Raw genomic sequence first — 22,186 nt, 5'->3', positions numbered from 1 at the left:
AAAAACATGGCCCTTACCAACATTGGTGGCCATCATCCAATCCAAGAGGTCCCACCCATATAGAACAAAAAGACGATAAAGGAAAATTTCAGTCTCTCTCTTTCTCCTCTCCTCTCTGCTCTCCTCTTTCTCTCTTTTTTCTTTCTTGCACTGAGTCATCAAAATTTCCCTGCCCTTGGATACTGGAGCTCTGGATTCTCAGGCTTTTAGACCCTGAGACTTCAGAGTCAGAGTGAATCATGCCACTGTCTTCCAGTTTATTGTGGGACTTCTCAGATTTCATAATAACACTAACCAGTTATCATAATAAATGCTGCCTTCTACATATGTATATAGAGATATACATACACATATATAACACAAAGTTTTGTTTTTCTGGGAGACTCTGAATACTATGACTTACTGCTGATATAGCCCTTACCATGGTATTTCTGTTTTTCATGTCAGTTTTTATGCCTACCAATTATCCTGTGGGAGCATACTTTAATAATTGCTTATTAAGTATTTTTTTAATTTTGTGGTTGACTAATTGGAAGAATGTCAGTAAAAGGAGATTACAAACATATAGTCAGTCCTTCAAATCTATGGATTATATATCTGTGGATTTAACCAACCATGGATCCAAATTGTTTGAATAAAAGTCATGTCTGTACTAAATATGAACATAATTTTTTCTCATCTTTTCTCTAATCAATACAGTAAAATATCTATTTACTTAGCATGTATTGTTACGGGTATTATAGGTCATCCAGAGGTAATAGAAGCCATATAGGAGGGTGTGTGCAGGCTACATGCAAGTGCTATAGCATTTCTTGCAAGAGACTGGATCCACAGACTGATATCCACACGGGGTTTTGGAACCAGTGACCAACAGATACTGAAAAAAGGACTGTGCTTTTACTGTTTAAAAGGAAATACACCATCTGAAGAGATACCTGAGCAAAAGTAGAAAAAGGAAGTGAAGCCATTTAATATTTCTAATGTTTTTATTTTAAAAGAAAACCCCAACATTTTTATGAAAGAGAAGGAAAGAGGAAGGTCTGAAGTAATCAAAACATGCAAGGCATGCCATTGTAATAGCCCGCAGGGGAGAAGGTATTGATGCTTCATATATATTGAAAATGAAAGCAAGCTATGAAGTTATGAGAGAGAGGCAACAACTTCTCCTAGGTTATATCAGGTAGGGGCAGGTGCCCCACCCCCACCAGAAACTTGACTCCAGTTTTCTGCTGTATTAATTTGGCAGAACTGAGTACACTGCACCTGCTTTCTACTTCCTGCCCAGACTAACAATGTGCTTTTCACATTCTGGAGATTGTCGTTCCGTAGAAGCACCTGATGAAGTCAGCAATGAACAAAATGAGATAATGATACAGCATTCAAATCAGTCACTAAGAATTCACCCAAACCACAACCTAAACCTTAGAGAAGTTATTTGCAACAGTTCACATTTTGAAGAAATATGTTACTCCAAATAAGAAATTCCTACTAAACAAGCCTAAAAGTTCATCAGACTTGGCATGATGTCAGTCTTCCAGGTCAATTTTAATAAGCTGACCTGTAGAATAATGAAATCAAGGAGCTGAAATAAGATACTGAGATATTCTGGTTCACCACTCATTTTTCAGATGAGGAGACCAAAGTCTAAAGATGTTAAGAGGGTGTTTACTTGGAAGTTATTTTTGTGCCCTCCAGCAATGACCCAGATTCATAAAAATCATCTCAATACTTTTTGAATGTTCTAATCTTAGTTTAGCTGGATAGGACAGCCCAGTTAACAAAACCTCTCACCTCAGAAGTCACTGAATTTTTTTTTCTGGACATGCCACAAAGGCTACATTTCTAAGCTGTTGTTTTCCTTTAATTATCACAACATCTTGTATATTACAGAGAAATTAATGGGGCACTGCACTGTGTATGTGCATAAGTCAGTCTATTAAATGTATCTGTCAAGTTTTTTGTCAATGAGAGAGTATTTAACATCTTAACCTAGTTAACAATTATTGTTTGGAAGCAAGATCTGAAAAAAAAAAAAAAGAAAAATGACCAGATAACTATGGATCTATGGAGTTCACAGTAAATACAGTCATGTTATTCCATGACTATCTCCAGGAAAACTAGTTGTAGCCTTTCCAGAACTTCTAAGAAGGAGCTAAACTCTAGGCCGGTGCCACAGCTCACTAGGCTAATCCTCCGCCTGCGGCGCCAGCACACCAGGTTCTAGTCCCAGTCGGGGCACTGGATTCTGTCCCGGTTGCCCCTATTCCAGGCCAGCTCTCTACTGTGGCCCGGGTGTGCAGTGGAGGATGGCCCAAGTGCTTGGGCCCTGCACCCCATGGGAGACCAGGAGAAGCACCTGGCTCCTGGCTTTGGATCAGCGCAGTGCGCCGGCCACAGCGGCCATTGGAGGGTGAACCAACGGCAAAAAGGAAGACCTTTGTCTCTCTCTCTCTCACTGTCCACTCTGCCTGTCAAAAAATAAAAAAAAAAAAAAATTAAAAAAGAGCTAAACTCTCTAGTAAAATATATTTGAGTCAGGTATCAGTGTATGCAGTGGCTGAAAATAATCTCAGTCATTTTCTTATGCTCTAGCAGTTCAACTGCAGTAATTGAGAAATAATATCTCATTTCTTAATTATGTTCTTTTTCAAAATATAGCCTGAAGAGAAGGATCCAGGCTAATTCTTTCTACACTGGAGAGCCAGGAAAACCAAATGTCTGATGTTAGTAGGAAACATAGAGCTTTTGACTGACAGTGAACTTCAGGGAATTGATCAAGCTAGAAAAGGCAATTTGGATGTCAAGTTCTGCTGTCTATCCAGGTAATGTCTCTTCTGCTGAACCAAGAGAATTCTTGCCAATTTGGATGGTCATGGTGTGTAGTATGGACATCTGCCCGAAGAAACTGGATGCCTACCAACTCCTGCCTCAGAGAACCATTTATAGTCCCGAGAAATCTTTTTTCATGAACTATACAAAATGAAATTTGAAAGGAAGTTTGATGTGAACAGCCCTTGAAAAAATTATCAATGTCATGGATAGAAAATATGAACTGACATAATTTTTAAAGTGTAAGTTGGATCAATCCTAGAAAAACATTATAGATAGGACAGGGTAGGACAGAACAGGGGGAGCAGAGATTTACCTTGATATTTCTTATTCATTACTGGTAACCCAAAGACATAATGGACAAACATTTATTAAGCATCAACTATATGCACAGTGTTATGCTGGAAACTGCTTGTATATATAATGAGGTATAAAAACAACTCCTTTGCTCAAAGATCATATTACAGTGCAGGACAAACCAAAAAGACTGCTACTTTATGCCCTATACAAAAATCAACTTACAGTGGATCAAGGATTTAAATCTGAGGCAGGAAACCATCAAATTTAGAGAAAAATATATGGGAAATGCTACAAGATACTGGCCCAGGAAAAGACTTCATGTATGAGACCACAGAAGCATGGCAATTAAAGCAGAAATTGATAATTGGGAGTACATCAAGTTAACAAGCTTTTGCATGCAAAGGAAATGCAACAAAGTGAAGAGGCAACCAACAGAAAAGGAGATAAAAACTGTAAACTACAGATCCAATAAGGGCTTAATATCCATAATGTATAAGGAACTCAAGAAAACAACAAAATAAAAAACAACTTAATATACAGGCAAAGGTTATTAATAGGCATTTTTCAAAAGAGGAAACACAAGTTGCCAACAGACACATTGAAAAATGCCCAGGATCACTAGCCTTCAGGGAAATGCAAATAAAACCACAATGAGGTAAAATCTCACCCCAGTTAGAAAGGCTATCATCTAAAAATCAAAAAATAACAACATCTGGCAGGGATACAGAGCAAAAGGTACCCTTAATACACTGTTTGTGGGAATGTAAACCAGTACAACCATTATGGAAGACAGTATGGAGATTCCTCAGAAAACTAAAAAATAGAATGGAGCTACATTGTGGTGTGGCAGGTTAAGCTGCCACCTGAAATGCCAGCATACCATATGGGTGCTGGTTCGAGTCCAGGCTGCCCCACTTATGGTCCAGCTCCATGCTGGTGTGCCTAGAAAAGCAGCAGATGGACCAAGTGCTTGGACCCTTGGACCCACATGGCAGGCCTGGATGAAACTCCAGTCCTCACCAGTACAGCCATTTGGGGAGTGAACCAGCAGATAGAATTCTTTCATTCTCTCTCTGTAGCTCTTTCAAATAAATTAAAAATAAATAAAAATAGATCTACCATATGACCCAGCTGGGAATATATCCAAAGCAAATGAAAGCAGTACATGCAAGAGTTATCTGCATTTCCATATTTATAGCAACTCATCTCAATAGCTAAGCTATGGAACCAACCTATATTTCCATCAATTGATGACTGAACAAAGAAAATGTGGTATATATTCATGGTGGAATATCATTCATCCATCAAAAAGAAAGAAATCCTGACATTTGCAACAAAATCATTGCAACTGGAGATCATTATGCTACATGAAATAAGTTAAACCTGAAAAGAAACATATCATGTGTTCTCTCTTATTTGTTGTAGTTAATATATAGAGATTTACTATTAGGTTTTAATAATCTGTGATTATTATAAAATTTACTGTATATGAATGAAATGGATACATTTTCATTTGATTATTGTTTATAGCCCTGGCCTATATTATTGCTGAAATATGGTCTTTTGACTTTTTACTTATTAAACTCTTTATTTAGTGGAGCATTAAACCTTTGACTATAATGTAAATTAAAAATATGTTATCTCAAGATCAAGGATGAAAGAGAGAGAGGGAAAGAGAATGAGGAAGAGAGGAAGGAAGGACAGATGGGGAGGGATGAAGGGATGAAGGAAGGGAAATGTCACTATTTTAGAATTGTATCTAGGGACTACATTGAATCTGTTCTCTTTGTATTAACATCACACTAACATGAGAATTGATTAGAGTTGTGTTGTAGTAATTATCATGAATTTGCTGTGACCCTAAGAAACTAATGTATTAATAAATTCCTTTAAAATGTAAATAGTAACAGCAAATTCTTAAGTTCACTTTCAAGACAAATGGAAGTAAGGCACTTTAAATATGTAAGTATTAGAAAGAATCAAGCACAAATAATTAAACTGAAAATAAAATATAAAAAAGTGACAAAATTAAAAAAACAGCAAACAGAGCAGATGAGACATATCAAAGGACTAGTACAGAATGAATACAAATGTTTTGTTTTGTTGTTGTTTTAAGGTGAGAGAATTTGTAGGAGATTGAGTGTTTCATAAAAAGAACCTTGAGACTTGAGCTAGAATTGAAAGATGGTGTGGTTAACACACCACTGGACTCTCAGTAGCTCTTTCCCTTTTTTTCATAGTCAAAGAAGCATGATTGTAATTATATTGAAACCAAGTCAAAAGACAACATTTCCCAACATTCCAAACACCTAGTTGTGGCTATGTAATTAGGTTCTGACCAATGAGAAATAAGCAAATATGTTGTGTGAGCAAACAGAAAGACCACTTAAAGGGACATAAATGAGCAGGCAGAGGTGTGAGTTTTATCCTTGTACCTTTCCTACTTCTGGTCTAGAAGGTTTTTGTTTGTGTTTAAGATTTTTTGGGGGCTGGCGCCACGGCTCAATAGGCTAATCCTCCACCTTGCAACACTGGCACCCCTGGTTCTAGCCCCGGTCGGGGTGCTGGATTCTGTCCCAGTTGCCCCTCTTCCAGGCCAGCTCTCTGCTGTGGCCAGGGAGTGCAGTGGAGGATGGACCAAGTGCTTGGGCCCTGCACCCGCATGGGAGACCAGGAGAAGCACCTGGCTCCTGCCTTCGGATCAGCGCAGTGCACCAGCCGCAGCACGCCGGCCGGGGCGGCCATTGGAGGGTGAACCAACGGCAAAGGAAGACCTTTCTCTCTGTCTCTCTCTCTCACTGTCCACTCTGCTTGTCAAAAATAAAATTAAAAAAAAATTAATTTTAAAAAAAAAGATTTTTTTGTTTGAAAGGAAAAGTGACAAAGGGGCGGAGGGGGGAGGATCTTCCATTCCCTGGTTCATGGCCACATCAGCCAGGAGTTGACCCAGCTGAAGACAGGAACCAGGAACTCCATCCTCATCTCCCACATAGGGGACCAGGAGCCTAAGTACTTGACCATCATGCACTGCCTTTCCATACGCATTAGCAGAGAGATGTATCCAAAGCAGAGTATCTGAAATTCTAACTGGCTCTCTGATATGGGATGCTAGCCTTGCAAATGGTAGCTTAACCTGCTACACATCACACTCATCTCTGACTTGAAACTTTGTGTGATGGCGGAGCTATAGCAACCATTTAGAACCAGAAAGTAACTCCTCTGTATATAAAGAGAATTGGAAATGAAAAAAAAAAAATAACAACCTGGTATTGAAGGGGAAATGGCATAGAAAGTTAATTAATTTGAAAAAAAAAAATCATGTGGGTTCTCTGTCTTTAATGTGCTGTACATTGCTATTTGATGCTATAATTAGTAATCCAATGGTAGTTTTTTTCACTTTGTAGTGCTATATGGGCAAAATGTTGAAAACTTTACCTAATATATACTAAGCTGATCTTCTGTATACAAAGAGAATTGAAAATGAATCCTTACATGAATGGAAGGGGAGAGGGAGCGGGAGAGGGGAGGGTTGCGGGCGGGAGGGAATTTACGGGAGGGGGGAAGCCATTGTAACCCATAAGCTGTACTTTGGAAATTTATATTCATTAAATAAAAGTTAAAAAAAAAAAAAAAAAAAAAAAAAAAAAAAGAACAGTATCTATGAGAAAAAAAAAAAAAAAAAAAAAAAAAGAAAGTAACTGTAAGGACAAAAATAATATTCTAGGTTAGTAGAACAAAAAGAAGCTGGAGAAATTTCTAGATATGGTAGAGTGAAGAAGTCTACGTTCTTGCTAAAACAAAAGTATAAAAGTTGACAAAATTGTCTAAGGCTATCATTTGGGCACAATGGAAATCAACCACAGGCAAAAATCTAATGGAGGTGCTGGTGTCGTGGCATAGTAGGTTTAGCTGACACCTATGATGCAGCATCATACATGAGTGCTGGCTCGAGACCCATCTGCTCCACTTCTGATCCAGTCCCCTGCTAGTGTGCCTGGAAAAGCAGCAGATGACCCAAATCCTTGAGCGCCTGCACACATATGGGAGACCTGGGACAGACTCGTGGCTCCTAGCTTTGGCCTGGCTCAGCCCTGGTAATTGTGGCCATTTGGGGGAGTAAACCAGCGGATGGAGGATCTCTCTCTTTCTCTGTCTTTCCTTCCCTCTGTAATTCTGCCTTGCAATTAAATAAGTAATTCTTTTAAAAAAGAAAAAATCTAATGGAGAGTATTTTATTATGAAAATTTTATTTAGGTAAAAACAGCAGGTATCAGGGGCTTCCACCTCTTGTGCTACTCTCATTTCACCACTACTCTTTCCTTCCTCCCCGCACTCTATCTCTCAACTCTTTCAGAATGTCATTGTTTCCCCTATGGAGTTGAACAGAGAAGCAATCAATTTTTCTTCTAGAGTAAATGCAGCTCATTTAAGACAATGGGGAAAACATTATTATATCATTGACAGTAAGTGGTAAACTTGAAAAAGAAACAAAGAAAATTCATAACTCTGCTAACCTGAGGCTACAGTCCCATTTCATATACCCATTGGATCAGCCAGAAACCAAATGAAGACATCATGGTTATAAGAGAGGCACTGAAGAGCCAGATCAATTCTCTGCATATCACTGATTATAAAACTATACATAAAAAGGGGAGATTTGTAGGACTCAACTACAAAATCAGAGCCATTTAAAACTAATAGCTACTTGAATTTTGCATGTGCTCCCCAAAACCACATATAGAAGATCAAGGAATTTTACAAAAGCAACTGCCTTACACACTAGCTGAACACTAGAATATGCAGCCAATGAGGCAACCACTTTTAACAAGCCTTAAAAGAACAACAGAAGCAAAGACTGGAGGTATCAGCAACCAAACACCATGGGAGAGATAGGTGAAGTTCTGGTAAGTGACTTTAAAAAAATGCTCAGGATCAGAATCAGACACCAGATATGCTAGAATATATAAGTAAATAGTTCAAATTTCAACAAGAAAATATTTCATACTTGCAAAGTAACAAAGTTTGACTCGTTAAGTGGAAAAATCAATTAAAACTGATTCTAAGTAGACCAAGATGTTGGATTTACCAGGAAAATATTTTAAAAGGCCATTGTAAATATATTTAGAGAATTCAGAAAGCATTCAAAATATGATGGTAGTTACTTGACAAATAGAGAATTTCAATGTAAAAACGTAATGTTTGCAAAAAAAAAACAAAAAACAAAAACAAAAAAACAAAACTCCACTGCTGGTAGGAATATAAAATGGCACAGTTTGGAAAGTAGTCAAAAGATAAAATACAAGGTAATTTTATAACTCAGCAATTCCACTCCTCTATATAAATATGTAGAATTGAAAACATGTACCCATACAACAAGCATAAAATATAGTTAATATACATATATACATAATATATAATATACATATAACAAAATATACATAATAACTAAAAAGTAGAAATAATTCAAATGCCCAATAATTGATATATGTAAGAATAAAATGTTATATAACTCATACAATAAAATATTATTCAACAAAAATATAGAGTACTAAAGCACTATAACATGAATGAACCTTAAAAACATTATAATAAAGGAAAGAAGCTACTGAATACTTTGTTCCCATTTATATGAAACATACAGAGTAAGTAAAACAAAGAGTCAGATAAGTGGTTGCCTGGAGTTCAGGATGAATGTTGGGATGTGACTGTTTAAGGATATTGGATTTTCTTTTAGGATAAAAAACTATTCTAAACTGATTTTAGTAATAGCTCTGCAACTCTGTAAATACACCAAAAAACTGTTGACTCCTGCATTTTAAATGAGATATATGGTATGTGAGTCATATCTTAATACAACTATTAGCCAAAAAGGTACCATATGGAAATTCTAAAATTGAAAAATGTAATAACAAATGAAATTTTAATAGATGCACTCAACTACAAATTTGAAATAGCAAAAAAATCAGTGAATTTGAGGATAAATCAATGGAAATTAAAGAGCAGAAAATATTAAATGAAAAATGAACAGCATAAGAAATATGTGGAATGCATTATACAAATGTGGATGCAATGGGATACCCAGAAAAGCAGAGAAAGGAGTAAAATTTAGGTTGAAGACTTCCAAAATTTAATACAAAGTATCAAACTATGGAACCAAAATGCTCACAAAATCTGAATGTGGCTAAGTACAGAGAGATTCATGACCTGAAACTCATATTCAAACTGGTGAAAGACAGTGATAAACAGATAATCTTGAAAGTAGCAGAAAATTATCAGTTTGCACATAGAGAGGACACAATCATAAATCAATGATTCATCTCTTAACAGAAACAATTCATGGGGCCTTCATTGTGGCATAATAGGCAAACTCACCACCTGCAACACCAGCATCCCCTATGGGTGCTGATTCATGTCTCAGTTGCTCTACTTCCTACCCAGCTCCCTGTAAATGGCCTGGAAAAGCAGCAAAAGGTGGTCCACTGCTTGGGCCCCTGTGACCCACATGGAAGATCCAGAAGAAACAATTGAAACCAGAAGATAGTAGACTGGTATATTTAAGGAATAGAAGTAAAAACCAACAACAATTGCAAAGCTCTAGGCTAGAATTCTATATCCAGCCAAACTATCATCCAAAAATGAATGAAAACTAAAGGCATTTCCAGATGTGAATCTTTAAAAATGTTTAAAACATTTATTGATTGATTTATTCATTTATTTGGAAGTCAGAGAGAAAGAGAAAAAGAAAGAGAAAGAGAGAAAGGAAGGAAAGAAGGAAGAAAGGAAAGATGGAAGGAAGGAAATTTTCCATTGGCTAGTTTATTCCCCAAATTGTGGCAACAGCAACGGCTGTGGAAGGCTAAAGCCAGGAGCCAGGGACTTCATTTGGATCTCCCAAATACTTCGGTGCAGGGGCTCAAGTATCCAAGCCATTTTCTGCTGCTTTATCAGGTGCATCAGCAAGGAGCTGAATTGGAAGTGGAACAGCTAGGACTCAAACCGACACCCAAATGTGGATGTAGCTTAACCTGCTATATCACAATGCTGGTCCTTTCCAGATGTGAATTTTTGAAAAATAATTTTCTACTAGATTTCCCCTATCAGAAATAATGAAGTGTTTTAAGCTTAAATGAAATTATATCAATTACTTGAATCCACAGGAAGAAATAAAGATCATTAGAAATAAGAATATGTTGGGCCAGTGCCATGGCTCACTTGGCTAATCCTTTGCCTGCGGTGCTGACACCCCAGGTTTTAGTCCCGGTTGGGGTGCCAGATTCTGTCCTGGTTGCTCCTCTTTCAGTCCAGCTCTCTGCTGTGGCCTAGGAAGGCAGTGGAGGATGACCCAAGTGTTGGGCCCTGCACCCGCATAGGAGACCAGGAGGAAGCACCTGGCTCCTGGCTTTGGATCAGCGCAGTGCGCCGGCCACAGCAGGCCGACCAAAGTGGCCATTTGGGGGGTGAACCAACAGAAAAGGAATACCTTTGTCTCTCTCTCTCTCTCACTGTCTAACTCCGCCTGTCAAAAATAGGAATATGTTGATAAATTCTTTTTAACTGTAAAAATATTTTTATCTCCTCTTAATTTCCTTAAAATATATAACACTGAATAAAGCCTTAAAAGTTCTTTGTTGAATTTATAACTTATAAAGATGTACAATAATAGTACAAAGGTGGGAGGAGAAAATGGGACTATACCAGAACAAAACTATTCTACCATATTTGACTCAAAGTAGACTGTGATAAACTAAGATGTATATTGGACACTCTAGAACAAGAACAAAGGAAATAGCTTTAAAATCATAACTGATAGCTAACAGAGGAATAAAATAATTTAACACAGAAGGCAGAAAATAAAGAGGATTAAAAACACACAAGCAATACATAAAAATCTCAAAAGTTCATGAAAATTAAAATGAAAAGACTACACGGATTTCAGGGGTTTTTTTGCACCAAATTTTTCCACCAAAAAACTTACTTTTAATTAGATTTTTACATTAACTTTTTGAAGACTCCTTTGGAGAAGAAATAGAAAAATGATCGATGTAAATATAACATACCAATGCGTATATTAAATGTAAATAGACTAAACATAGCAATGAAAAAGTAAAATTGTCAGTTTGGATTTTAAAAAGCAAAACTCAATTTTATATTTTATACAATAGACATATTTAGATTCAAAGACACAACAGAAATAAATTTAAACAATGGAAAATTATACTAGGCAAATAGTAACCCTAAGAGAACTGGAATGACAACATTTCAGTCAAAATAGAATTTAAGACAAAAATTGCTAAAGACAAAGGTGAATATTTCATAAGAGTCAATATTCAAAAATATAAGACAAATAACTAAATTTTCATATGTTTAACAGCAGACCCCCAGTATTCACAAATCAAAAAGAAGAGAAATCAAGTGGAGAATTTGACAATTCAACTATTACAGTTGTATGTTTGAGGCTACTCTTTAAGTAATTCATAAAGTAACTATAAATAAAATGGGGCAGATCTGAATCTGTATCAGTACTTGTAGTACTTTTCAAGAAGACTGCACCCCAATATTAGCAGTGCTCACATTCCTGTCCAGCACACATGGCATACTCACTCAGATAGATCATTTAAAAAGTCTAAATTAATTTAAAAGCTTGAACTCATATACATTATGTTCTTTATAGAAAAGGGCCAAAATTAATATATTGGTATATGTTCAGATGTTTATCACTGTGCATTTTCAGGGGAGAGTTGGAGAGAAAACTGCAGAGAGAAAACTTGGAAGACAGGAGTTGATAGTATGATTATGATAACAGAGATGACCATAACCCCTTTTTCTGTTAACAAGAGGAGATCTACCACACCCAACATGGGTGTCACCATGGATACTTGCCCTACTCTGGAGCACTGACCAGAGCTCCCGAGCCCCACCCAGAACATACATCTTGGTATTCACTGAAAGAGTAGACACTCTACTAACTCACAGAAGTATAGTTCAAAGATAAAAGTCATTCCTTATTAAAAAAACAAAACAAAACTTGAATGTAAATGGCCTAAACTCTCCAATTAAAATATACAGACTAGTTGAACGGATTGAAAAATGAGACACATCTACTTGTTGCCAACAAGAAACACACTTCACCAACAAAGATACCCACAGACTGAAAGTGAAAGAATGGAAAAAGATACTCCATGCTGACAAAAAGTAGAAATCAGCAGGAATAGGCATCATAATATGGGGAAAAAATAGACCTTAACAGCAAAACTGTTAAAAAGAGACACAGAAGGAGATATGTAATGATTAAGGGATGTGACTATAATGAATGAATATTCACCCAATGCCAGGTCAACTGGCTATTTCAAACAAAAGTGTATTGACCTAAAGGGAGATGTAGACTCAAAGACAATAGTAATGGGGAATTCAACACCCCACTTTCAAAAATGGACAGATCAACTAGACAGAAAATGAACAAAGAAACAACAGTTAGTTAACACTATGGACCAAATGGACTTAACTGATATGTACAGAACATTTCATCCCACAGTTCTTTTCATCAGTGCTTGGAACTTTCCCTAGGATAGATCATATTCTAGGCCATAAATGAAGACTCATCAAATTAAAAAATAAAAATAAAAAACATACCATGCACATTCTCTGATCACAATGCAATGAAATTGGAAAATAACAATTCAAGAAACAAGAACATATGCAAACATATGGAGACTGAACAATATACTTCTGAATGAATGATGGATCATAGATAAAATCAAAAGAGAAATATTTCTGTAAACTAATGAAACTAATGGAACAACATAAGAAAACTTATGAGCTACAGTGAAAGCAGTGCTAAGAAGAAAGTTTATAGTAATTGGTGCTCACCAAGAAATTGGAAAGGCACAAAAAATGAGCTATCAATGCATCCTAAGGATCTCGAAAAACAACAAACCAAAAACAAAATTAGTACAAGGAAAGAAATAATTAAAATTAGAGAAGAAATAAACAAAATTGAAACAAAAACATAAAAAAGATCAGTGAAATGAAGAGCTGGTTTTTGAAAAAATAAACAAAATTGACACCCCATTAGCCCAAAAAGCCAAAAAAGATGAAGATTCAAATCAATAAAATAAGAGAAGAAAAAAGAAATGTAACAACAGATACTACAGAAATAAAGAGAATCAATGGGAATTACTACAAAGAGCTGTATGTCAACAAATTGGAAAACCTAGGAGAAATCAATAGATTCTAGGACATATAAAATCTATGAAAATTGAGTCATAAAGACATAGGAAACCTAAACTGACCAATAACCAATACAGATATTGAATTAGTAATAGTGTCCCAACTAAGAAAAGCCCAGGAGCAAATGGATTCATTGCTAAATTCTACCAGACATTTGAAGAAGAACTAATAGCAATTCTTCTCAAGCTATTCAAAACAATTGAATGGGAAGGAATCCTCCCAAACTCCTTTTATTAAGCCAGCATCACCTTAATTCCTAAACCAGTAAGGATACACAGAGAAAGAGAACTATTGACCAATATCCCTGATTAACATAAATGCAAAAATCCTCAACAAATACCAGCTAATTAAATCTAACAATACATCAGAAAGATCATTCACCTGGACCAAGTGGGAGTTATACCTGTTACACAGTGATGGTTCAACACTGGCCAATCAATAAATGTGATACATCGCATTAACAAACTAACGAAAAAAAAACATGTGACTATCACAATAGATGCAGAGAAAGCATTTGATAAAATACAACATCGATTCATGATGAAAACCTAAAGCAAATTGGGTATACAAGGAACATTCCTCAACACAATCAAGGCAGTTTATGACAAACCCATGGCCAGTAGCTTATTGAATGAGGAAAAGTTACAAGCATTCCACTATGTTCTGGAACCAGACAAGGATACCAACTCTCACCTTCACTATTGTTATTATTATTATTATTCCCTGGAAGTTTTAGCCAGAGCCATTAGGCAAGAAAAATAAATCAGACACAAATAGGAAAGGAGGAGGTCAGCCTACTATTAGCTGCATTATGCTACAAACTAGATATTTTTCACCAAATACTGTCTTATCAAAATAAATTTTGATTCCATTAAATAAAAAGTCATTATAACTTCCAGAGCCAAACCAAAAATAAAAGTCTTTTAGTAGTCAACATTAGAATCCACCTTTCCTCCACTCTATCAAGTTCATCAAAACTTTTTCTCACTTTCAAATACAAGTATTTTCCTCAGTCTGTTTTTTCTCCCTTAAGAGTACAATTCACTGACCTCAGAAACTTACACTTATTTTACTAGCCTTTAAATAAATAAATTTTCAGCAGGTATCAAGCTAAAAGGATCTTTAAAGCTTATTTAATTAACCTCTCATGCTCCTTCTACCAAAAACTTCTAGGAGGAAATGGCTTTTGCTTAAGAATATATTCTCCTGCTATAGCTTTATAGCATATCTAATTTGTCTGAAAGTGCTGAGATTCCACTGGGAAGTCTGCGAGCTTGGGTTGAGACTTCTTCCATATATCTGAGAGATGGAGGGCCAGGGTTGGTGAGATGTGTTATCTGGGCCAATGTAACCATTTTTCTTATTGTAGAGTTAACTGACCCATATAGAGGTCAACTGATGGCTTGGCTTCTTTATCATCCTGGACCAAACACTAACGATTATGGTAATAAAATATTTATTTGGGGAAGATATATGTACTGAGATTTTTTTTAAAAAATCACATTAAACAGAAGCATTTGAGTTATTGCATGTTTTAATTTTAATAAAACTATAGCATTTGGCTTCACCTCTTGGCTTTTATTCAAAAGAGTGGGAGAGAATTAACATTTAATGGGTGCCAGTATTTATACTAAGCATCTTCATTTACATTCCTTTATTTAACTATCAAAATGTATGAGACTCAGTTTAAATAATTTGTTCAAGGTCATGCAACTAGTAAATAATTCATCAGTGATTCAAAAATTTAACTATCATGTTGGGTACATACCATTATAGATTTATCAAGATCCATGGTACTATAAAACACAAAATGAAACTCTAATGCAGGATATAGACTTAACAATAACATATGAATATTCATTTATCAATTGTAACAAATACACATTAACACAACATATTAATAATTAGAGAAACTGGGAGGTAAGAATATATGGGAATGTTCTATTTTCTGCTCAAAATGTTTTGGTAAACCTGAAATTGCTATAAAAATTGTCCATTAATTAAAAGTATGAAAGAATATCTCTCTCTCCTCCTCTCTCTCTCACACACACATACACAAACACACACATTTAACTGTCCAATCATTCTCCCCCCATTCTTGCCTCAACTTATCCCAATCATGTTTCAATTCTGTCCCTTTCTGTGGAGGTCATCTGAGACCTGTAACTGGTTGCAATTAATTCTCAGTCCTCATCTTACCCGGCTTATGAGCAGCAGTAGACATACTTGTACAACCTCTTTATTGAGACACTCCTTCCCCTGGATTCTCTCTTTCCTTGTCCTTCCTATTCTGTCTTTCCTGGTTTCTCCTCTTCTCTCTGGGCTCTTAACACTGGAGGGTCTCAGAGGTTAGGCTTTTGGCTTCCTCTATTCATATTCCTCATTTCCTTAGTGATAATAATCTGATAGCCTTAAATTTATATACTTGTGATGCTCAGTTTTGTATTTTCAGAGTAGAGACCACACTAAACTGTAGACTGAAATGAGTCTTTGGCTTCTTTATTGGTCAGTATTCTCCAGAGAAACAGAAGAGGAGTAATTTTATATATACAGCTATACATACACATGCACACAGATGCATGTAGGACATTTATTGAGGGGCCTTGGATCACACAATTATGGAGGCTGGGATGTCTAAATCTGCAGTGTGGGCTGGCAGGCTAAAGATAGGAGAGACAAGGTCCTAAAGCCTGGAAACCCAGGAGATCTGATGGGGTAGTTCCAGCCCAATGGCAGTCTGCTGGAAAGTCCCTCTTGCCTGGAGAAGGCAAAGGTTTGCTTTATTTAGAAATTCATCTGATTGGGTGAGCCCCAACCATGTTATGGAGGCTAATTAACCTATAGCTCACTACTTCAAATTTCATTCCCCTCTCCAAATACCCTCCAAATTGTAACCATCACAGATAGGAAACAATTTCAGCACATACAAGTGTGTTCTACCTATTTTCTTCCCCAACTCAGTTAATGAAAACAGCTTTCTGCTGGCTCAGATCCAAAGCCATGGTAGCATTCTCAGTCTGTCTTTTGTCTCACACTCCACATGCAGTTTTTCATTTCATCATTTCCAATGATACTACCCTGGTCCATGTTATTATTGACACCTTATAGTAAGAGACTTAATTGTCTCTCAAATATTCTCTAACTCTCTTCAATACATCATCCTGTTTCTCAAACTGTATTGTGCATTCTAGTTACATGGGCACCTTGTTAAAGGTGGGCGCTGATTCAGTAGATGGGAAGTAGGGCCTGCGAGTCCCCATTCCTAACATATCCCGGGGGGGTGCCCATGCTCCTGGTTCACAGACAACACTGTGAATGACACTTTTTCCCTAAGTTTTCTTTTGTCTTCAGTGTTGCCAATTATCATATCATTAAAACTTGCATGTATAAAAATAAATTCAATAGCACTGTTCCAGTATTTTTAGTTGACAAATCTGTCTAGATAAGCTCACATTTTAAGCTCTCTGGAAGTCAGTGATATCTTTAAAATAAAAATCCAATCATCTTTCTCTGTTCACATAATCCAGTGACTTCCCATTTCACTCACCGTGAAAGCCATGTCCTGGCCGTGGCCAACAGTGATAAATGATGTAGACGTTCTTACCACTTTGCCCTCATGTCCCTCCTCCTCCTGCCCCCCACTCCGCACCTCCCCACACACACACTTACTCCATTTCTGCAACATTGGCCTCCTCAGTGATCCTCAAACAGCTGTCCTGTCTGGAAAGCTCCTCTCTGGGAAGCAGCCTCACCTTTGGTCTCGGCTGCACTGTCACATTATTGGTGCATCCACCACTATTGCATTGGTTTGGAATTGTAAGTGCCTGTCCCACCATCAACACTTTCCATAGTCTCTGCCCAGATCTAGTCTTCTGTCTGGTACTTCATCACCTTTGCCACACTCTATCATTTATCTACTCATTAGATGTATAGACCCTCTCCCTCTTCAAAGTGTATGTTCCTTAAGGGCAATGAGTTTTGTCTGTGTGTCCACTGCCATATAATGAGCACTTACTACAGTGCCTTGCACATGGTGGATATGCAATAATCATTTGTTAAACAAATGACTTAATGAACAAATGAATTAGGAAGGGCATGCTTATTTCTTGATATCAGACTGTCTTCCAAAAATAAAAAACTTGGGATGGGCATTTGACCCACTGATTGAAACAGTGGTTAAGATGTATGTGGGGTGCCCAGATTTGATACAGCTCTGGCTCCAGATTCCAGCTTACTGCCATTACAGGCCTTGGGAGGCAGCAGGTGGTGGCTCAGGTGCTGGGTCCCTGCCATCCATATGGGAGACCTGGACTGAGTTTCAGCTCTCTGCCAGTGTGAGATGCCCGTAGCAGGCACATGCAGACAACACAACTCTTGTGGCCTAGAAGACCCAGAGGCCACAGAAAGAACAGCCCTGCAGAGACAGGGCTTTCACGCAGACTTCAGATCATACACCTGTCACTCCTGGCAAGGGAGGCTGGGAGAGGCTTGAGGATGATAATACAGGAAATTACCAAAATATAAGAAAATCAATACATAGTGAGCAACCACAATGACAGCACTAGTCTGTGCTGTGGCCTGAGGCAGCCCCTAGCCCCAGACACTATCATGTGTCTGGGCTCAAAAGCTGGACGAGATCCGTTGTAATGACCATCTCTTTGGGCAGGGGTGAAGGGGAAACTTGATTCCTAGCATTTGCCAGTTTCCATAATGAAAATAATTCTACCATAGCTGCATTCTAACTGCCAGTGGGATACTACTGGACCCACTTCTGGTAAGAGAGGTATGAAAGCGCACAGAGTAGTTATTCAGGCAGACATCAGACACACACATTTCTTCAAAAGCACAGCAAATGTTATGTCCTCCAGTTCCATCCATGTCACCACAGATAACAGGATCTCCTTTTTTATGGAGTAACACTACTCCATTGTGAACACTGTGTATAAATGCCAGAGTTTCCTTCATCTGATAGTGGACACGCAGGTCGATTCTGTATTGCGGCTGTGGTGAATAGTGCTGCGATAAACATGGTAGAGCAGGGATCTCTTTGACACAATGATTCCATGTCTTTTGGATATACACCCAGTAGAGGGATGGCTGGATCATATGGCAGTGCTATTTCTAGTTTTTAAGGAAATCAGGTTGCTTTAACAAAATGCAAAACACCGAGTGGCATTTGAACAGAAATTTCTTTCTCACAGTTCTGGATGCTGGGAAATCCAAGACCAAGCACCTGCACTTTGGGTGCCTTGTCTTCTGCTGAATCCTCAGAGCTTTCCAGGGTCTCTCCTAAGTCACACATCCTATTTATGCTGGCTCTCCTCCATGACCTAATCAAATACCAAAGCCATATCTCCAAATACCCTCATTTTGGGAATTAAGTTTCAAATATGAACTGGGAAAGGGAGAGAAGGGGGTTCACTCTAAAGCAAAAATTGACATAATTTTTTAATGTTGGATATTTAACAACCAACTCACATGATTTAAGAATTGGTTCTCACCACCCAAACAGGCAACTCTTTTCATTGAAATATGTATAAATACTCCTAATGTATCCTCTTGGAAGAGAAATGGAACTCCTGGTTGTATTCTTGGACTTGTTCTCATTGCTATGGAGCACCTGTCTTTATTTTTGAGTGCCTAAATCTATGGCTTCACCTTAAATGCTCAGATTAGGATGCTGTCACTCTGACAGCTCTGTTGGCCAGTCTCCTTAGCAACTAAGGCCTCCATGATCAGAGATACAAATAGATAGTTTGTCTATACTTTTAGCTAATGGATCACTGCATTTAATCTTTCAAAGTAAGCTTCTGCATATCCAAGTCTTCGCTTACTGGATTGAGGCCTTTTCTCCCCTGATTATCCAACGAATTACTATGCACATCCCATCTCAGCCTTCACTCATTTGAGGAAGACTTCTGAGGCTCTCATATTCTAATACAACCCAGGTTATCAGTCCCTCCTTTCCGTTCTCACAGTCAGCCACCCTTGCCTCTACCATAACACTCAGCAGCATATGCATCCCTTATGTTCAGCATCTACTATGTGCCTGACACTGTTTTGGGTACTAGATAGAAAATAGAAAAAAATAACACAACTGAAGAATCATGATTGTAGCTGGTGCCACGGCTCACTTGGCTAATCCTCCACCTATGGCGCCGGCACCCCGGGTTCTAGTCCCGGGGATTCTGTCCCGGTTGCTCCTCTTCCAGTCCAGCTCTCTGCTGTGGCCCAGAAGTGCAATGCAGGATAGCCCAAGTGCTTGGGCCCTGCACCTGCATGGGAGACCAGGAGGAAGCACCTGCCTCCGGGCTCCAGATTGGGGCAGCCCGCCGGCCATAGCGGCCATTTCAGGGGTGAACGAATGGAAGGAAGACCTTTCTGTCTCTCTCTGTCTTACTCTGCTTGTCAAAAAATAAAAAATAAATTAAATAAAAAAAAAACAAAGAATCATCATTGTAAAGGAGGTATATACTATATAGTATGTTGGATGATAATATGTGCTACAAAGAAAAAAATTAAAATAGCTTTATAAATGAAATTGATGAGGATGGTTTAGACGGTGGTGATGGTGGGTTGTAAGTAGGGTTCTTAAGATCTCATTGACAGACCCTTGGAAGCCTAGAAGGAGTTGAGAAAGTTGATACGAAATAACAGATACAATAGATCCATCTCTAGTTTCACGTAGCAATTAATTTTTTTTTGGCTAATGTTTCAGGCAAAGCTTGTTGGGTCCTAGTAGCCCTGTGGCTCTGAGCAGTTCCCACCCCTCAAACAGTTGCTGCCTTCACATGCTGGAGTCTCCCTTCTCATCTTCCTACTTCCCATTCCAAACGTGGCTCTCACTGCACAGTGACGCATCCTGCTCTTTTATTCTCAGTCATACTTCTGTGTTCTGACTCATTCAATTCTACTCAATGAAGCTTTACTTCCTATGAGGCACACACTCTGAGGTGAGAAGAACGATTATAAAGTAGCATGAGGTCCCTGAGGACCTTGTGTTCAAACTCAGACAAGAGACATAAACAAGTCCCATCTCTCCATAAATGCCTGTGTGGCTGCCTTACTACCTATGACGGGATCTCTATTTTTAACAATGAAAACGCAGAAGACCAACATACATGATACATACACAACTGGGAGGAGACCTGTTCATTATCAATACTTTATTGCATTATTCATGCGGTTTCAATGCCATTATCAATTATTTCCTAAATTCTAGTATTGAAAAGGATATTTTTTCTGGCATACAGGAAGTGACTAGATATGAATTATGCACGTACTCAAAGCATCAATATTTGTATTTCAGAAAAATACCCAGTTCTCTCTTGGATCACACTGCAACTGGCATACGATGGCTGAAAAATCAACTCTTTGCTGTTAAGTAGTTAAGGATCTCATAAAGACAGTTTAATATTATTGATTATAAAATAACATAGATTGTCCAAATTGGATTTTTATTTGTTCATGCATTTGTGTTTTGAAAGGGGCAGTATTTTGCAAGCAGGGTTGTTTGAGTCAAAGAGAACATTTCTAGTATTGTGGTTTGCTTATAAGGAAAGAAGAAAATGACATTAGCAACTGAACACCCTCCTCGTGCTCAGCACTATGGCAGGAACTTTCTAATGTGTTATATTTTTAACACATGGTATTTCATAATATGCTCAAAAACAAATGTAGGGGAAGGTACTATTACCAGCCTTGCCTTAGACCAAAGGAAATTGAGTTACTGAGAGAGTTTAAGTTTTCCATTGAGACATAGCTTATGAGTGGCACACGAGATTCCAACCCAGCTGTGTCTTACTTTAGAATCATTGTGTTTCCACTTTTCACACTTTTTTCTTTTTTTAGTTAATAGCAAACATTGTATGCATTTATAGTGAATGTGATGAATTAGATACACACTGTGGAATTTCCAAAGGCATTATCTCACATACTTACCCTTTCTTTGTGGTGAGGACATTTACCATACACTCTTGCTGCATTTTTCGAGAATACAATATGCTGACATTAACAATAGTCACCTTGCTTCTCAATAGATCTCTCACAGATGAGAACATCGCACTGATAGGCTCAGGACCTGAGGTCGCTGATCACTTGTGTTGGCTATCTCATGTGCCATAGTCCTGCCCCACATCACCTTGCAGTTTCACAATAGAACTGAACAGATCCAAATTGCAGTTTTGATATATAGAAAGGGGCCGGCACTGTGGTGTAGCGGGTTAAGCTGCCGCCTACAGTACCGGCATCCCATAACAGCATCAGTTCAAGTCCTGGCACTGCTCCATTTCAAATCCACCTCCCTGCTACGGCCTGGGAAAGCAGTAGAAGCTGGCCTACGTCCTTGGGCCCCTGCACCCATGTGGGAGACCCGGAGGAAGCTCCTGGCTTCAGATCGGTGCATCTCTGTCCATTGCGGCCAATTGAGAAGTGAACCAACAGACAGAAGCCTTTTCTGTCTACCTCTCTTTCTCTTTGTAACTCTTTCAAATAAATAAATCTTTTTTGAAAAAAAAATAAAGATACAGAAAGAGAGCCTATAAACCAGATGGTTAGAAATTCACACTGACCACAAGGCTGAACACATGTATTAATGATCATTAGCGCCACCCATGTTGTGCTTAAAGGCGAAAACAACCTGGCTGTCTCTGCATAAATCTATGTCCCTCCCTGTCCTTTGAATGACAGGGCATCGTCATTCAGCATGCCAAACAAGGGGGCTGTAAAGATTCCAGCTGTCTATAACAGGAGACAAAATGACCAGATGCATTTTGACTATTCCACCCTTCCTAGTTAGAACCACCAGCCCAAAAGTGCTGGACTCCTGTGT

This window comes from Lepus europaeus, chromosome 2 (assembly GCF_033115175.1).
Source record: "Lepus europaeus isolate LE1 chromosome 2, mLepTim1.pri, whole genome shotgun sequence".
Taxonomy (NCBI): domain Eukaryota; kingdom Metazoa; phylum Chordata; class Mammalia; order Lagomorpha; family Leporidae; genus Lepus; species Lepus europaeus.
This window is presented reverse-complemented; position numbering follows the sequence as displayed.